The following is a 14,159-nucleotide window of genomic DNA, read 5'->3' on the forward strand; positions in this document are numbered from 1 at the left end:
ATAGGAGAGCGCCACATAACTCCAACCTCGGAAGGGACACCGTTTTGACTGGCCCCACAAGCAAGTGCTCCATCGTCTTATGGCCCATCTCTACACGCACATAAACCGCAGCTCCTTATGCCTTTTGCGAGGCGTCACAGAATCCGTGATGCTCTACGTGGAGCCCTGGACTAAAAGAAAACCCATTCTGACCTGCTCTAGCACCAAATAACTTTGGAGAAAGCTGATCCACCTTTGCCACAGCTCAGTTAGCAGTTTATCGTCCCATCCTAGATCTTGAGGTCAAATTTCTGGCATACAGCGAGACAGCCTGCCGGATAGAACAGCTTGGCAATTTGAGAAAGGATTTGGCGTTTCGTGGGGTAGATTTCCGTTGCCAGATCTGGAGGGACGATGAAGGACTCGTCGGACGTCGCTTTTCCTCGTACGACGAGAGCCTTGGCTGTGCTCTTAGTGTCGATGTCGAGGAAGTCTGTTGTCAGAAGATGATAGCTTTGCATATGAGCTAATATTTCTTTGTGGTTGGAGGTCCATTTTCTCAATGGAAATCCCGCGGAATCTAGAGCATTTGTAGCTGGCGAAGAGCTTCCGGAAGGACATCGTCTACATGATTTCGAATGACGCTACTTAGATGGCTGAGCTGCACGTCAGTTACCAACTGTTGCATGACTCGAATCGCCACGAATGGCGCGCAATTGACTCCAAAAGTTACCGTCTGTAGCTAGAAATCTCGAACGAGCCCTTTGCCATTGCAGAATAAAATGCCTTGGAGCGGGGAATGCTTACGATCTACCTTCATTTGTCGATACATTTCCTCGATATCGGCACCGAAGAAGTATCGGAAATATCACCACTTCAGTATCTGGATCGTTAGATCGGACTGAAGGGCTGGAGGCAGTAAATATTACACGCATCTTGGTGCTTGTACTTTTTATATATGCCGACCACTCGTTCACCGTTTTCTGGAGAAATCGTGCAAATTAAGTTTCTCACTTGTGATTTAATTAAAAAAATTTATTTTTATTTGTTAATCACTTAATCTCTACTACAATTTTTTAATAGGTCGAACTTAGTTAATTCACTGCTCGTTTACTTTTCCTCGATTTGTACTACTGCTCGATTCGGATCTCAAAAACGGACTGCCTGATCTCTAGTTCAATGATCAATAATCAAACCTCGGCTTAAGAGAATTTATCCCCAAAAATTGATAAAGAGAATGGCTCAAGAGAGTCGGAAAATAGGATGATGCAATTTACCAATTAAATTTGAAGTCAAATCTTGGCCGGAAATTGGTGTTTACATTAGCGGAGTTTTAGGGACCGCTTTGGGGATCTTTTTGTTTACGTTAACGGACTCGGGGCTCGCTTTGGGGATCTTTTGTTTACATTAGCGGACTATGTTTACAGCATCCGTTTGATTTGGGCTGCGTGAAATTGATCTGGGTGGGAATGATTCGGAGGCCTGGTTGAAAGAAATAGCTGACCACTGGTTTATCTCGGGTCTGTCAGAGTTATTTGGAAATTGGCTCTCGGCTCAAAGTTGTTTATAAATTGGGTAAGAGCCCCTAAATAATGTGTCATATAACTCCTCCATTCTAAATTGAATCGTCCCGATTCATTGGAACTGATGGGTATATTGAATGTAATTGTTGGGTTAATTCGACAATGATATTTTCTTCTAGGGTATTTGTCGGGTATATTATTTATTTCATTATCGGAAATATTATTTTCTGGTTCAATTTCTATATGAATTTGCCATGGTTTGAATATAACAAATTTTCCAATATCTTATTGTCTACATTGGTGCAGGAAATATTATTAATTTTAGTGGTTCCATTAAAGGTTATTAAAAATGACCCATTTAAATGAGTGTCATTAACTGTATTTTTTTCCATTTACAAAAATGGATCCATCTTGGATTACATCTACATTTTTATTTTTTTCTCTGATTTTGGTACAAAAGGATTTTTCTCCATTTAGTAATCTAGTGAAACAAGAGCCTTCTGGGTTAAGTGTGCAATAATTATTAAATATTTCTGTCTTAAAAGTAGACATTACATGGTACTTATTTCTACATTTTGCGACGTAATTATCAATTAATAATTTTCCATCATTATGTAAAATGGATCTTGAATTGTAAACGTCACAACGATCGGTAATAATAGGGTATTTTATGTAAATTATAATAAGGTCTTGATGCAAAGCGATTTTAAATTCAGATATATCTAAAAGGTCTGTTATAACTACAGGTCTATCTTCGTGCTTATAAATTTCTAGTATATCATGATTGTTTAGAATTTTAGTATTAAATACATCAATTTTGGCAAGTGTAATTGTGCCCATTAAATTCATAAGATCGTAAGTAAGCAAACGCAGACGATATTTTCTAAGTGGAATTTCTTGATTTTTAAAGGCTGTTTTGAATTGTTCAGACAAAGATTTTATCTCTTTAAATATTTTAGAATTAATAACGAATTGATCGTTATTATTTTGTATTAAATCATCGATTTTATTTTGGACTGTTATGAAATCATCATGATCTGGTGTTCCCGCTATCCATTTCCAAATGGTGCCTATTTCATTAATGCCTCTTTTTGATATACTGGGTATAACTTGAGAGTATATAGTAAAGTATTTTGATAATTTTTAAATCGTGGGATATTTCCCAAAGAAAATTCTTGTTGTCGTGACCCTTTAGAAATTCTGTTTCAAGATTAATTATTTCTCTATAAAGACTTATATTAGTTATATGAAATAAATCTGCGTGTGATTCATAAATAAGAACATCTTTGGTATCCTTGTAAAGAAGGAAATCATGGTTCGTGTAATCCATAATTTCGGATTTGGTTGTAGCTACCAGCAATAAGAGGTACATTATTGAAATCATTATCTGTAATTTGAAACAAGTTATTTAATATTATCTTTATGAATCGTACGGTTTTTGTTATTTATAATAACTTTATTTGGAAGATTTTCCTTAACTACTTGTTTTGTATATCTAGAATTAAGCTTGTTCCTTTCCCCGTGTTTCTTTTCGTAAATTACTCCAACGTGATAATTCTTATTTTGTCTATCTTTATTGTCAAAATGTAACATTTTCTCTTGGGCTTGCTGCAATAATTTAGGAATATCATCGTGTTTGATTTTATTAAACAATTTATCAAAAGGTCGATGATTGGTTATTGAACGAATTGTTAAATTGTATTTTTGTGCTGCTCTAATTATAATTTCGGAATAATCAATTAAATTAAGCTCATCTTTAATGCAGCGAGCAATTTCTGTTAAGGTAGAGTGTGCCCTTTCTATTTGTCCGTTAGACGTACTATGTCGAGGATCTGCAAAGAATAAAGATATCATCAAAGATTTGGCTAATGGAAATTGTTGTAAAATTTCTGAAACTTTATTTTCTATATTTAGTTTATTTGGAATTTCTTTTACCACTAGGTATTTCGAATACGAATCTATACAAGTATTGTATTTTTTTTTGATTGCAGATTGTGCAATTCTTTATAAACTCCTTAAGCTTTTTGTATAAATTTTATAATTTTTTTTTATAATTTTCATCAAGCCTCTATGAGCTCTACAATGAGTTCCTGTGATAATAAGATATCTGTCTTCAGCGTTCTCGACATCCTGGACAAATGTCTTAGTGTATAAAAATTTATTTATAAAATTGTCCTTGAGTGGTTTTTGAATTCTGTAAAAATCTCTATTATAACTCTATTATATGTCTAATATTTCCGAATACATTAATCGACTCATGTATTATTATAATTCAATAATAAAGAAGTAATACAATTAAGTATTAACCAGACAACCACCAATGAATAAATAATAACGCCCAATTAGATTTTAGGTGTACCACACGCTCTCAATGCCAGAAAGGAAGTGAACGAGAGTATCGATAGGTCAAGAGATCAACGAACAGGCGTGATAGATGTCAAGACAACAACGAACACATTTTGGTGTGCATAATTAATAATGTGACTTTTGCATATTTGAAGATGCAAATTTCAACACGCCGCGTCAAAAGTTACATTGATTATCACTTCAATTCTTGACATTAGTTTGTGCTTTAATTTTTATTTATATCTTCATTTTTTTTTATATTCTCATTCTGGGGGTTCAATTCCTTTTAGATCTAGAATTTGCTACTGGAGTTGGGAAAAACCCAGTAAAACCCAACTAGATCAAAAATCAAATTAACATTAGTAGGGTTTTTACATAAATGAAATTAAAGAGTTCATAAACTTAATTCAATTAATTAGGATAAAATTAATGACAAGTACTTCATGAGATCCATTTAGGAAAAATATCAAGTATATGAATTCGATTCTATTACTTAAGTATGAGAAATTGAAATTAATAATATAAAAAAAAGATCCATTTCACATATGGCTTCTAAGGGCGATGAATTTTCAGCAATCATTCCCATAGTTCGTAGTTTACTTATTCTGAAAGTCCCAGCTGGCTTCTCAGGGAAGGGAAGGGAAACCGCGCAGTTGGTAATGGCTTCGTCAGTATATCATCTAGTTGCAAATCTGTGGGAATATACTTTACACAAATTAGTTTCTTTTCAATTTGCTCTCTTGTAAAATGATATTTAATGTCTATGTGCTTAGTTCTCTTATGGCAAGTAGGGATATTTGCAATACTTATACAACCTTGATTATCTTCAAAAATCTCTATAGGACCATTTAATTTTAGGCTAATCTCATTTTTTAGTGATTTAAGCCAAAGAGCTTCTCTTACACCTTCAAATAAGGCCATGTATTCAGCTTCAGTAGATGAAGCAGCAACTGACTTTTGTTTCATGGTACTCCAGGAAATTAAACAACTTTCGAACATTTTAAATAAATACCCTGTGGTACTTCTTCTATCAGTTTCATTCCCAGCCCAATCTGAATCTACATATCCTGTAAGAATATTATTAAAATTAGTTTCTTTCTTGAATCTAAGCTTGAGATTAACAGTTCCCTTCAGATATCTAAGAACTCTTTTAAGGTTTTGCCATAGTTCCTTATTGTTGTTGTTTGTATATCTGCTTAGAATGAAGTACTTAAGTCAGGCCGTGTACATAACATTATGTACATCAAACAACCAATTAAATTTCTACAAGGTGTATCACATAGTTCTTCCGATTGCAGAGCCGTATAGTCCAATTTGTTTGGGAGGGGAGTGCTAACTGAATTACAATCTTCCATATTAAATTTTCTCAATACATTCTAAATATATGACGACTGACTAAGACAAATCTCTTCATCGGTTCTGTCAATTTTTATGCCAATAAAGTGTCTAATTTCCCGTAAATCGGTCATTTGAAACTTATCATGAAGGTAAGATTTAAATTCTGACATTGTATCTGATTTGTTTGTTGCAATTACTATATCATTGACATATAACAGGATATATATATTTCTCGAAATATCTCCCTTATCCAGAATATAAATACACCGATCAACTCCTAAGTTTTGAAATCTAACATCCTTCAACACACTTTCAAACACTTCGAACCAAAATCTAGCAGCTTGCTTGAGGTCATATATAGCTTTATTAAGCTTACACACTTTATTCTCATAAGACTGATTCAGGCCTTTTGGAACATTCATGTAGATTTCATCTTTTAGAGTTCCATTTAAAAACGGAGTTTTTACATCCATATGATGAACAATTAAATCATGTTGATTTGAAAGGGCCAACAAAAATCTAAAACTGGATATTTGTGCAACTGGTGCAAATGTCTCAACGTAATCAGTCATATATTCTTGAGTAAAACCCCGTGCTACAAGTCTTGCTTTGTACTTTACTAAGTTCCGAAATTCATCTTGTTTAATACTAAATACCCATTTGCAATCAACTATGTTCTTATTATCTGGCTTATGCAAGTCCAGGTATTATTTTGAAAATGAGACTTAAGTTCATCTTGTATAGCATTCTCCCAGAAAGATCTGTCCTCACGAAACTTAGTCTCATCAAAGGTATTAGGAATATCATTTAAGCATATTTGAGTATTCATTAGACATCTTTCTAAAAATCGATATGATAATTTGGGTTTACTTTTAATTCTTTCACTACGTCTGATTTCTTCTTCCTCTTCATTTTCTTTTAATTTATCACCAGTTTCAACGACTGGATCGGCATTCTCAAGATATGTGGAATTTTCATTGGGTTGTTCATTTAATTCAGAATCAACAGATTCATTATTTTCCACTAAAAAAAATCCAACTCTTCATTTTCTTTATTTAAAGATTCATTATTTTGTTCAACAGTATTACTTTGAACATCCGAATCTTTTCTATGTAAAACTCTTGGTTTTAGCATGTTTATTTCATCCACCACAACATCTCTTGCTGTCATAAATTTCCTCATTCCATAGTTTATAACCATTTGGCTCATATCCAACAAGTACAGCTTTAATTGACTTTTCGTCAAACTTTCTTTTTTGTACTTTTTCAATGCATATACCGTCGAACCAAAAATCTTAAGATATTTTAACGTTGGCTTTTTGTTATGCCACATCTCAAATGGTGTTTTATTGATCTTTTGCAATGCTCTACTTGGGGACCTGTTAATTAAATACGTTGCTGTTAAAACAGCCTCACCCCAAAAATGTTTATTGAGTTTAGCACCATTGATCATAGATCGAGCCTATTCGGTGATTGTTCGGATCATCCGTTCTGAAACACCATTCAACTCTGGAGTATGAGGAACCTTTAAATGATAGCTGATGCCTTTTTCGATACAGAAATCACACATTTCATTAGGCAGATATTCCCTTCCATTATCGATATATAAATTCACAATTTTTAAATTAAAGTGAGCCTCGCTCTTCGCTACAAAGTCCTTAAAACAGAAATACACATCCGACTTATAAGGTATTAAATAGGTTACACAGTAATGTGTATACTGATCAATAAAGACTACATAGTAGTTTTTATTATCAATGGTGGAGGGTGTTATTGGGCCACAAACATCGGAATGGACAACAAACAAAGGTCGTGTAATAAATTCCTTATTTTTAAATTTTTGAAATTTTAATCTAGATTGCTTGCCATTTATACAAGTCTCACATAATTCATGGTTTAAATCAATATTGCTTAAAATATTAGTATCTTCAAAAAGACTATTTCGCTTTATTTCCAAAAATTTTCCTACGCTTATGTGACCTAATCTTTCATGCCATAATCGATACTCAGTACTATTTGAAATTTTAGTCGAAAATACTTTACTGTTCAATTGAAATTTTATAATAGGTACATTGTACTCACAGATTCCATTAAAGGCCAATTTACCATCCTATGTTACTTTTACACCTCCAGGATTAAATTCAATGGTCATGCCTGCATCCTGCATATTCTTTACTGATAGTAGGTTGTGTGGAATATCCTTGCAATACAAAACGTTTTGCAAGGTGATTTGGTTTCCGCAGCTGGTAATATTCACAACTCCTTTGGCTGTAGCGTGGATAAACTCTGCGTGTTTGGCAATTTCGATGGACACATTTGATTCCAAATGATCATATTCGGAGAACAATGCTGTGTCATTTATTAGGTGGTCTGATGCTCCTGAGTCAAGTATAAACTCAGCCTCGTTTGTCTTTGAGTTGGAAGTTTCACTTCTCAACATAAAGGCAAAACTATTCTCTGGTTGAGTTCTTGCTGCTGTTGCCATCTGAGCCTGCCCTTCCTTTCTTTTATTTTCATTCAGATTCTGATTTGGCTGCCTTTTCAAAAAGAAACAATCCTTCTTTAAATGACCTAGCTTACCGCAATGAAAACATTTTGGTTTCGTTTTGAAACTTGGCTTGAACACTTTTTTCTTCAACTTCTGCATTGGATTATTTTTAAATTTAATATCTTTGAACTCCTTTTTACCTACTGCTTGCAAGACTTTAATACTAGTATCCTTACTAATATTCTTAAGCTTTATTTCTTGGTCAAGAAGTCGTGTTTTAACAAAGGCTAATGTCAAATTATCTTCCGATAGAGTCTCTATTGCCGTTATAACTCCATCATAACTAGGTGGAAGAGTTAGAAGTAAATGGGATATTTTATCCATGTCATCTAATTTTGCTCCTGATGCGATAAGTTCAGTAATGAGATCGTCGAAGGAATTAAAACGATTGAGGAGTGAAGTGTCACCTTTTAATTTCATGGCTAAAGGTTTCTTTCGCAGAGATAGATAGAAACGCATCACTTAAGTATTCTATTATTAAACCTTTTGCATTTCGTTCAGCCTTTTTTATCTCATCAGTCATTTCTTCATGCGTTTCATCTATAACCTTCAGAAGATCATGCTCTTCTAACAACGCTCTCATTCTAAACTTCCAAATTGAATATTTATCACCATCAAACGGTTTGATATTCCTTTTCCCTTTATCCATTGTGTTTCTAAAACCCAACAGCAAATCAAAAAAAACTAGCAACACTCCTCAGAAACAGTCTCCAGCAATCTTTTAAGGCAACAATTTCTAGCAACTTTTCACAGCAACAACTTACAGCAACTTTTCACAGCAACAATTTCCAGAAACTTTATCACAGCCACAATTTTTCTTAACAGAAGCACAGTCTGGTAACTCCGTCTTGCCACCACGCGGAGATTTGCCGCAAATTCGTCGAAGCGTCTCTAGAACGATCTCGGCGAATTGGTTAAATGTATGTGTGCTTTTTGCTGTGGAAATATATAATAAAATAAAATAAAAACAAATTATTTAATTCTTTTAAAGATTCCCTTTATTATGTAGTGATCACTCCTTGTTGTTCATGTACATTCCGTATGTACATTTGCAGAATTGCATATTCGTATGCACACACACACTTTTAAACTTTTTTTCACTTTTATACACTTTTATATTGTAACAATCAAAGCGTTACCATTTATTCATTGTAACTGTGTCTGGGCCCATAACCTATTGTAATTTAATAATAAAGAAGTAATACAATTAGGTACAGGGTTGCCCATATTCGACGGACCCATGTTTTTTTTTTTTAAATCAAAGAAAAAAATAAAAATTTGGCGGTTGGCAATCTTAATCATTTAATTTGTTCCAAGTAGATTTGTTTACATCAATTTTTGAATATGATATCTTTCAAATGGCCGCCTCTGGCGTTGATGGCGTATTGTGCCCTTTTTGCAGCATTTTCCATCATTTTCGCCAACATTTCAGCCGGAATAGCGGCTATTTCTTCACGAATGTTGTCCTTGAGCTCTTCTAGGGTGCTTGGCTTGTTAACGTAAACCTTTGACTTCAAATATCCCCACAAGAAGAAGTCAGGCGGCGTCAAATCGGGCGAACGCGGTGGCCTGTCCAAATAGCCACTTTTCGACATCAAACGGCCCGGAAACAATTTCTTCCGAAAATCGATTGTTGCGACTTGTGTGCGGTGGAGCGCCGTCTTGTTGAAACCAGAACTGCCTCATACGCTTTCGACGAATAATTGGCATCACGAAATTGGTCATCATGTCGCGATAACGCTCCTGGTTGATGGTAGCAGCATGGCCATTTTCATTTTGGAAGAAAAACGGCCCAATGACCGTTTTCGAACTAACGCCGCACCAAACTGTGACTTTTTCGTCGTGAAGAGGCACTTCTTGAATCTTCTCAGGATTTTCAGTGGCGTAAATACGGCAATTTTGCTTAATTACGGTCCCATTCAATGTGAAATGGGGTTCATCGGACATGATAATTTTGTTCCAAAATTGATCGTCATCTTCGGCCATTTCGATGACTCTTTGCGCCGATTCCAATCGACGAGGCTTGTTCGTAAGCAACAATCTTTGCGTCAATTGAATTTTGTACGGGAACAAATGCAAATCAACGCGAAAAATCCGTTGTAAAGTGGACCGAGCCATGCCCAACTGCTGAGAACGGCGTTTTTGGGATGTTCTTGGGGACATCTCAACACTGGCTCGTACGGCAGCGATATTCTGGTCTGATCGCCTTGGTCGACTTTTATTTGGCCTCTTCGGATTAGAAAGAGCCTCACCAGTCGTAAATTTTTCGTATAAACGCTTAATGGTGTTCTTAGAAGGCGCACTTTTCACATTTTTTAATTTTTTAAAAGCACGTTGAGTTTTCACAATTGACTTGTTCTGTTGAATGTAAATTTCAACTATTTAAGGGCGCTCGCGTGGCGTGTATTGTTTCATGGTAAAAATCTGCTTGGACTGACGCTTCAAACGCGTCATTAAGCGATCTGACATCTCTGTCAAAAGTTATGGCGTCGTCAGATGGGTCCGTCGAATATGGGCAACCCTGTATTAACCAGACAACCACCAATGAATAAATAATAACGCCCAATTAGATTTTAGGTGTACCACACGCTCTCAATGCCAGAAAGGAAGTGAACGAGAGTATCGATAGGTCAAGAGATCAACGAACAGGCGTGATAGATGTCAAGACAACAACGAACACATTTTGGTGTGCATAATTAATAATGTGACTTTTGCATATTTGAAGATGCAAATTTCAACATGTATTGTGTACCTTCCCGTTGCTATTAGCAATTGTTGCTTAAACTGGTTTAAGGGTTTTCGGGTTTCTTATATTACATTCTCAAAACTACTCTCTGCTGAATGCTGAGTATTTTGATCTGAGACCGATTCATTACTTTCCGTTAAGTTATTTATTTGAATCCTAGATAAAGCGTCCGCAACAACATTTGTTGCTCCTGGCTTGTAAATAATTTTGGGTGAATAGCTTTCAATAAAGGAATACCACCTTTTCATCTCAATATTTGGATTTTTTTGAGAAATGGAAAATGAAAGAGGTTGATGATCGGTATAGATCACGATGTTGTTAACCCCATATAAGTAATTTCGAAGATTTTTAAAAGCCAATACAATGGCTAAAAATTCCTTTTTATTGGTTGCGTATAATTGTTCGGTTTTTGGCAGAGTTTTTGAAATAAATTTAATTGGTTTTCCTTCCTGAGAAAGAACAGCACCAATTGCTAAGTCAGATGCGTCCGTTGTTAGAGTAAATTTTTTTTAATAGTCTGGTTGTACTAGTTCTACTTGTGCAATTAAATTTTCTTTGAGCTCGTTAAAAGCTCTTACAGCTGAATCATCAAAGTGTATTAAAGTTTTACGTGATGCCTTTTTTGATACTTTGCCGTTTTGGCCTTCTAAATATTTTGTTAGAGGTTTAGCTATCTTTGCGTAATTTTGCACAAATTTTCCGTAATATCCTGTAAGGCCTAGGAAGCTTCTAAGCTCTCGAATATTTTTAGTTATCGGATATTTTACGATAGTAGAAATTTTTTCGGGATCGGTTTTTATCACATTGAGGGAAACAACGTAACCGAGAAAATTGGTCTCTAATTTAAAGAACTTTGATTTTTCAGTTGAAATTGCGTTTTAATTTTAATAATGAAAATTAAATCTTTGTAATGTTGTTCAATTGTTTTTGAAAATATAATTATGTCATCCATATAAACTTGACATGTTTTACCCATTGTTTTCTTAAAATATCATCTATCGATCGTTGGAATATTCTTGGAGCGATGGTCAAACCGAAAGGCATTCTTAGGAATTCGTATTTCCCGTTGTTTATTGAAAATGAGGTTTTCTGAATTTCTGGTTCATTCATGAGAATCTGATGAAATCCAGATTCCAAGTCAATTGTTGAAAAGTATTTGGCTTTCCCAAGATTTGACAAAATCACTGAAGGGTCCTGCATTGGATATCTATCTCGTATTGTATTTTCATTAAGTTTTTTATAATCAATTACGAGTCTGAGTTTTGGAGTTCCGTCTTCATTGAAACCCCTTTTCGGTACTACTAGTACTGGTGAATTATAAGGACTTACACTTGGCCTTATAATTTCTTCATTTAACATTCGATTTATTTCAAAATTCACAAAATCTGAAGCTGATTGAGCATAAGGGTATTGTTTGCTGTAAATGGCCCTATCATTACGGTGTTTATTTCACCGCGGATATCTGTCCTAAATGGGATCTGCATATTTATTTTTGAATGCTCTTCATTGATAATATTTAATATTTCGTTCTCCAGATCTTTTCTTTGATCTGCAGATAATATTTTTATGTTGTTTATTTTTTGATTGTCGGGTAGTTCAACGACGGCGTGTTCAGAATTTTTATTTTCCAAACTTTTATTTTTGTCGGATTTCTCAACGACAGCGCGTTCAGGATTGTTAATTCCCAAACACTTATTTTTGTCGGATATTTCATCGACGGCGTGTTCGGAATTTTTGAGTTCCAAATTTTTATTTTTGTCGGATTTTTCAACGACGGCGTGTTCAGGATTTGTATATCCCAAACTAGATTCGCTTTGATTACCCATTTCAGATTCGGAACTGATTTGAGCTTTTTCATCAAAGTATTTTTTTAATATAAATTCTTTTAATGGAAGAATGGTGTTTTCTTCTGTTAAAGAATGTTGGTTTAATATGTTTCCGTTATCATAATTTAATTTTCTTCTATTCCATTATATTTAATTACTCCCTTAGCTGTAACAATTACCGCTCCTATTTTTTTTAATAGGTTATAGCCGTCCAGTAAATCTGAGTCAAGCCCATCTATTTCAGAAAAAGTATATCGCGTATCAAAAAATCACTGTAGATATTCTTTTGTGAATTGGAAGCTCGTTCCTAATTTTATAAATTCCTGCTCTTATATAACACGAGGGTGCCCCAGTGTCAATTAATATTTTTAATTTTTTATGTATTTTTGGATCATTTCTTATTAAGTAGGGTAAGCCTACTCCTGACTTTTGTCTAAAAAATGGTTCTCCTCAATGTTATTTAATCTCATCGTCTTGTTAGCCGGTTGGTTAACAGTTCCAGTTGGTACCCTTTTATTTTGGGCTTGGCCTTGCTGAGTGTTCTGGGTCTCAAATTTTTCCAGTTCCTGAACTATGACCATTGCATTTGGTAGGTCAGGTGGATTCATTGAGAAAATAATATCTGAAATTTGGACGTTGAGGCCGGTAATGAAAACTCTAAGAGTTGTCTTCCTATGTTTCTCATTCATTTCCGCTGTTATAGGTTTGTTTCTACCGTAGGTCATAATAGTTTTATTAATTAACAGAGTTAATTTTCTATTAACTGTACCATAATAATCCATTATGGATCATTTTCCCTGACTCAATACACTTAATTCCTGTTCAATAATGTGAATTGGTCGTTGTCGCTAAAGACGAAGTCAAGTCTGGCCATTATGGCATCGAAATTTAATACAGTACCTTTATGGGTTAACGCGTCTTTTGCCATTCCTGTTATTTTGTTTCGTAATATAGATAAGGCAGAATAAAATCTTTCACTCACTCTGGCATATTGCCCCACGGCTACTTCTGCCGATACTCTCCAGCTTACATACTTATCCTCTTTACCTTTATATTCCTTAACATATTTGATGATCTCATAAGATGTGTCGCATTTTATATTCGGATCTACAATCTCTATCTGATAATCCTCAACCGTTTTAATTTTCTGAGAAAGCTGCGATCTTAAGTTAACGATCTCCTCCTTTAATGGTTTTAATTCAAAATTTACAATTTGCATAATTAAATCTTCTACATTTAACATTGTGTTGTTTGTTATTGCCTGATGGTTTGTATTTTCTTGTGGCGGATTCATGTGGAGTTTTTTATTTGCTCCAGTCTGGCTTGTTGAAGATTCTGTCATTTTGAGAACTTTTTCGAAATTAGCGAAATTAGCTCTTCCACTTTGTATATTTATATTTCCTTTCTTACAAATTTTTTATAAAATAATAATAATAAAAAATGTATGATAATAATAATAAAAAAAATAGTATCGCTCACAAATCGTCCTTATTTTTTTTCTTCTCGTTGTAATTTTTCCTGTTGGGGTCATCCTTATCCTGAATGATGATCCTGATTGGGGTCTTCCTTCTTTAATTCTGTTTTTAAATTGGGTCTTCCTTCTTTTTTAACATTTGGCGAGGGATTGCCCTTCAGCCTGTTTTCTTACAATGTCTTTGTTGTTGATTTTGAAGATTTTTTTAAAAGTGTTTTTCACAACGTTTATTTTTTTATTTTTTTTATGAAAAATTTTTTGTCGCTTTTTGATTATTATATTGTCCGAGCAGTGAATTTATGTTACGATCACTATTTTGTAGTTTGAGATTTTAAGGGGATTATTTCATTAATTAATTTCCACCTTAGTTTTTTTGATCA

Source organism: Drosophila biarmipes, unplaced genomic scaffold (genome assembly GCF_025231255.1).
Source record: "Drosophila biarmipes strain raj3 unplaced genomic scaffold, RU_DBia_V1.1 ptg000017l, whole genome shotgun sequence".
In the NCBI taxonomy this organism is placed as follows: domain Eukaryota; kingdom Metazoa; phylum Arthropoda; class Insecta; order Diptera; family Drosophilidae; genus Drosophila; species Drosophila biarmipes.